Source organism: Schistocerca americana, chromosome 2, assembly GCF_021461395.2.
Source record: "Schistocerca americana isolate TAMUIC-IGC-003095 chromosome 2, iqSchAmer2.1, whole genome shotgun sequence".
Classification (NCBI taxonomy): domain Eukaryota; kingdom Metazoa; phylum Arthropoda; class Insecta; order Orthoptera; family Acrididae; genus Schistocerca; species Schistocerca americana.
This window is the reverse complement of record NC_060120.1, coordinates 986,911,849-986,917,848: the sequence shown is the minus strand read 5'-3', so window position 1 is coordinate 986,917,848 and position 6,000 is coordinate 986,911,849.

The window sequence follows — 6,000 nt, the reverse complement described above, 5'->3', positions numbered from 1 at the left end:
GTATCAGGGTCATCAACATAACATATTTGTATGTTATTGACTAAGGTTCAAGTCAGAGTGGCAAATAGTATTTTTATTAGTGACTAGATCCGAACTTTTCGTTCATCCTCAAATCATTATTTATGCTACAAGGCAGGTATCTGCATGGATCCATGGTCTAATCAAAACGTCATACAAGGTGCGACAATAAAGTAATGAGACTGATTTTCCTTGCAAAATGTGGCAACCCTGCAGGCTTGCGTAGACACAATATCTTTTACCTTGGTTTATAAGCTGCTTCTAGTCCAAGCAGCACATCGATGCAACTGCTGAGTCGTGAGTTTTGCTGTAATAAATTAACAGGTGTTTGTGTCTCTCCTCACGGAAATGGAAAGGTTCAAATGGTTCAAATGGCTCTGAGCACTATGGGACTTAACGTCTATGGTCATCAGTCCCCTAGAACTTAGAACTACTTAAACCTAACTAACCTAAGGACGTCACACAACACCCAGTCATCACGAGGCAGAGAAAATCCCTGACTCCGACTGGAATCGAACCCGGGAACCAGGCGGGAAGCGAGAACGCTACCGCACGACCACGAGCTGCCGACACGGAAATGGAACCGCATAATTTTGCGCAACGGCATGCAATTTCTTTTGGGTGAAAACGCGAAGACAACTTACGGTAAGCTTCAGATGTTTAGTGAAGGCAGAACTAATTTTGAAGATGAAGACTGCAGTGGACGACCATCAACCACATGGACGGATGTCAACTTGCCCAGGGTGCATGAACTTGTACGATCTGATCGAAGATTATCCGCGAAAATGATTGCAGAAGAACTGAACATCAATTGAGAAACGGTTCGTCTAATAATAACTGAAGATCTTGGTATGAGAAAGATTTGTGCAAAAATGGTCCCAAAAAATCATACACCTCAACAGCAAGAAACACGGAAAAATGTGGCAGCCGATCTATTAGAGCAAACGGAAATCAATCCAGAATTGTTGAGCTGTGTTATCACTGGTGATGGTAGTTGGTTTTCTCAAGAGAGAAAACGCCAAAGTAGGCAATGGTGCTCAGAGGGATCACACAGACCTAAAAAAGCTCGCATGTCAAAGTCAAAAGTGAAATGCATGCTTGTGTGCGTCTTTGATTCCAAGGGAATTGTTCATAAAGAGTGGGTGCCACGTGGACAAACAGTTAACCAATATTACTACAAAGAAATTTTAGAAAGACTTCGTAAAAAAGTTCTTCGTGCCCGTGCCAACATTGCTGGTAATTGGATTCTGAATCACGATAATGCGCCATCCCATACTGCTGTGTCAGTGCAGAAATTTTTAACTTCAAAACGAATATCAGTACTACCACAGTCACCGTATTCACCAGATATCGCTCCGTGCGACTTTTTTCTATTTCCAAGAGTCAAAACGGCGGTCAAGGGACACCATTTTCAAACAACACAAGATGTCCAAAAAGCTGTGACGATGGTCTTGGAGGATATTACAGAAGATGAGTTCCAGAAATGTTGCCATCAATGGCAGAAGCGCTGGGAAAAGTGTGCCCAATCAGAAGGGAACTACTTTGAAGGAAACAACACTAAACTTGACTAAAACGGTAAGCAACATTTTTTACATCAATCTCATTACTTCATTGTCGCACCTTGTAGGTCTCGGGTACAAACCATGCCACTGCTTAAATTTCGAATAAAAATCACTAGCCGCAAAGGAAATCATCCTCATTCTGCCAACGGCTTAGTCAAAGAGGGCGGAGGAGCAGACAGGGTTCAGGGCACTCTGTTGCCCTTGGTGTGGAAAACTTCCTCTAAAGGCGGAAGCTGGTGAAGACAAAGGAAACCACTGCAATAAAGACACACATGTGTATCCATAGGATATGTGGGATGTAACTGAAACTGTATCATCATCATCGTTCCATTGGCAAAAGATTCTAGAATAGTTCCCCATTCGGATCTCTGGGAGGGACTGTCAAGTGGGAGGTGACCATGAGAAAAAGAGTCGGGGGTTGGAATGCCGGAAGTCTGAAAGTAGTAGGAAAGCTACAAAATCCGTAAACTGGAATGCACAGTTTCACTCTAAATACAGTCGGGGCCAGTGAAGTGAAGTGAAGTCGAAAGAAGACAAGGATTTCTAGTCATACGACTGTACGGTAATATCAACATGAGCAGAAATTGGTATAATAGGTTTAGGATTCGTTATGAATAGGAAGGTAGGGCACAGAGTGTGTACTGTGAACAGTTCAGTGATACAATTGTTCTCATCAGAATCGACAGGAAACCAATGCCGACAATAATAGTACACGTATACATGCCGACGTCGCAAGCTGAAGACGGAGAGATAGCGAAAGTATATGATGATATTAAACTGCTGATTCAATATGTAAACAGAGATGAAAATCTAATAGTCATGCGCGATGCGATTAAGGGGAAGGAATAGAAAAAATGGTTATGGGAGAGTATGCACCTGGTGTTAGGAATGACAGAGGAGAAAGACTAATTGTGTGGTGCAAGAAATATCAGCTACTAATAGCTAATACTCTGATCAGGAATCACAAGAGGATCAGGTATACTTGTAAAAGGGTGGCAGATACGGGAAGATTTGATTACATTACAACATGGTCAGGCAAAGATTCCGAAATCTGATACTGGATTGTAAGGCGTAACCACGACCAGATATAACACGGATCACAATTTAGTAGTGATGAAGAGTAAGCTGAAGTTTAAGAGACTAGTCAGGAACGATCAGCGCGCAAAGAAGTGGGATACGAAAGTATTAAGCATTGAAGAAGTCAGTTGAAGTTCTCCACAGCAATAGGTACTGCGATAAGGAATATCTCAGTAGGAATTTTATTTGAAAAAAGCGTGGACTTCTCTAAAAGAGGGCAATCAAAGAAATTCGACAGAAAACGAATGTACAAAGAAGCTAAATGCAAAGAAACCATGGTTAACAGAAGAAATGCTCCAGTTGATCGATGAAAGAAGCAAGTACAAAAATTTTCAGGGAAACTCAGGACTAGATAAATACACGTTGTTCAGGAATGAAATAAGTAGCAAGTGTAGGGAAGCGAAGACGAAATGGCTGCAAGAAAAATGTGAAGAAATCTCAACATAAATGTTTGTCGAAAGGACTGACTCAGTATCTAAAAAAGTCAGAACTGTTTTCAGCTAAGTTAAAAGTGTGGTAACATTAAGAATACAATGGGAATTACAATGTTAAACAGAGCGGATAGGTGAAAAGAGTCCACTGAAGCCTTCTATGAGGGGGGAGGATCTGTCTGATGCAAGAGGACAAGAAACAGGAGTCGGTATAGAAGAGACAGGGAATACAGTACTGGAATCGGAATATAAAATAGCTTTGGAAGACCTAAGATCAAATATAGCAGAAGGGATAGACAGGACTCCATCAGAATTTCTAAAATCATTGGAGAGAGTAGCAACAAAAAGAACATTCACTTTGATGTGTAGAATGTATGAGTCTAGCGATGTACCATCAGACTTTCGAAAAAATATCAGACCCACAATTCCGAAGACTGCAAGAGCAGACAATTGCGAGAATTATCGCACAATCAGCTTAATAAAGCATGCATTCATGTTTATTTCAAGAATAATGTACAGGAGACAGGAAAAGGAAAATAAGGTTGCGTTAGATGACGACCTGCTTGGCTTTAGGGAAGGTAAAGGTACTAGAGAGGCAGTTCTGACGTTGCGATTTGTACAGGAAGCAATACTAAAAAAAAAAAAAATCAAGACACGTTCATAGTGCTTGTCGACCTGGAAAAAGTGTTCGACAATGTCAAATGGTGCAAGATGACCTAAATTCTGAGGAAAACAGGGGTAAGCTATAGTGAGAGACGAGCAATATACAACACGTAAAAGAGCCAAGAGAGAATGATAGGTGTGGAAGATGGAGAACGAAGTGTTCGGATTAAAAAGGGTGCAAGACACGAATGTAGTCTTTCGCCCCTACTGTTCAATCTGTCCATGGAAGAGACAATGAAGGAAATGAAAGAAAGGTTCAAGACTGGAATTAAAATTGAAGGTGAAGTATGTCAATGTTAATATTAACTGATGACATTAATACCCTTAGTAAAAGAGAAGAATTACACGATCTGCTGAATGAGTCAGAATATGGATTGAGAGTAAATCGAAAAAAGGCGAAAGTAGTGAGAAGTAGCAGAAATGAGAAAAGCGAGAAATTTAACATCCGTATTGTCGTCATGAAATAGATGAAGTTAAGGAATCCTGCTATTTAGGCAGTACAATAACCTACGATGGACGGTCCAAGGAGGATATCAAAAGAAGGTCAGCACTGGCAAGGGCATTCCTGGCCAGTTGAAGTCTACTAGTATCAAACGTAACCCTTAATTTGAGGAAGAAATTTCTGAGAATGTTCTTTCGGAGCACAGCATTGTATGGTAGGGAAACATGGTCTGTGGGGAAAAAGGAACAGAGTGGAATTGAAATATTTGAGATCTGTTACTACAGACGATGACAGGTGTCTGAATTTTTTGGTATCTGCATCGATTGTGAGCGAGCACCGATGTTGTTAGCTGTGTCGTAGAAGTTAAGCTAACATCATTGAGCTGCGCGAGGGCGGAGTGGGAGCTGACAATGTTTAATTTTGTTAAAGAGAGAGTCGAAGTTCAGCTGTGTTAGAGTTAGGCTGATAATTTTAATCAGTGTTAGTGAGGCGCTATGGCAATATTATGATTCAAATTGAATGTCTCAGTTTACCATTTTGTTCAGTCAACATTGTAATGAAATTGATTTGTGAAGGAAGAAATGTAATGGAATGTCAGATAAATACAATAGTGATATCGTTTTTTTTTTTTTTTTTTTTTTTTTTTTTTTTTTTTTTTTTTTCGCGCCATCGAACTAACTTGGTAAATGTACTGAAAGGTGTGAGATTTGAGAGACAGGAAAGTGTACTGTTTGGGTTTTGAGAAGTTGATTAAATTTAAAATCTGCTTGAGCACGTTTTCTAAAAATATAAAAAAATACATAGTGTTGTAATTTTTTCACATGTTTCATTTCCTTAACAGTTCGATTTGCAATTAACAGAGAACTTGTTGCACCTCTCGAGTGTCTCTGTGTAGATACAGTAATTTGCAGCTTCACCAAGACAGAGCAGTACTGCAACGCGTTATCCAGATTTGCGCAGAATGGGGGTGAGGATAAAATATTATGATTTCTTTTTATTTATCCAATCAGGGCCAAGTTACATTATTCTGAGACATTTTTCGTGATCAAGTTTTGCAAAGTCAATTAATCTAGGTTTCATCTCCAATTTATTCAGCCAGTTTATACTGTTCAAAATTTTTGCACTCAGATTGCTATCTTCTACAGTATGAAATACTTCCCTTTTCATTACTTTTATAATGCAGTTTGTCTTTCACATTATAATGATACAAGTGTCATCGCGACAGTTCAATTATTATCACAGCACTGGCTTACAATCAGAAACAGTATACTACAGACATATTTTTAATTATTCAGATAATTTTAACTATATTTTTATTTGTTTAGATATCTCTCGTTTGGCGACGTAGGAATATTTCGAGAAACAGTCAGAAACTGTATACTGCTCTGTCTTACTTTGATTATTATACTTTACCGCAACACATGTTTTGCTAATACTGTATTTTGCCTTTCAGCTTTGACATTATTGTTCTCAACGTTGTCTTTTACATCTGTGATTTGTTTCTATATTTCTCTACTACCGTGCCGCGTAGTACGTTTGTCAGCAAATCACGGACTATGGTGAATTCGCGAAAATTCAATTTGCAAAGTGCGACCGACAGCAACAATACCTTTGCTGATCATGTTGTTGCTACTAGTGCTATCCGTATTTCTGACGTAATAATGCAAGATGCTGTGTCTTTGCAATCGAATAGTCTGAGTACGAACATTGCAGACACTCTTGATTCTGACGTTATTCAACATTCCTATGTGAATAATTGTCGTAATACTTTTATCTTATTTTCTGAGAAGAGTAATATCACACACAT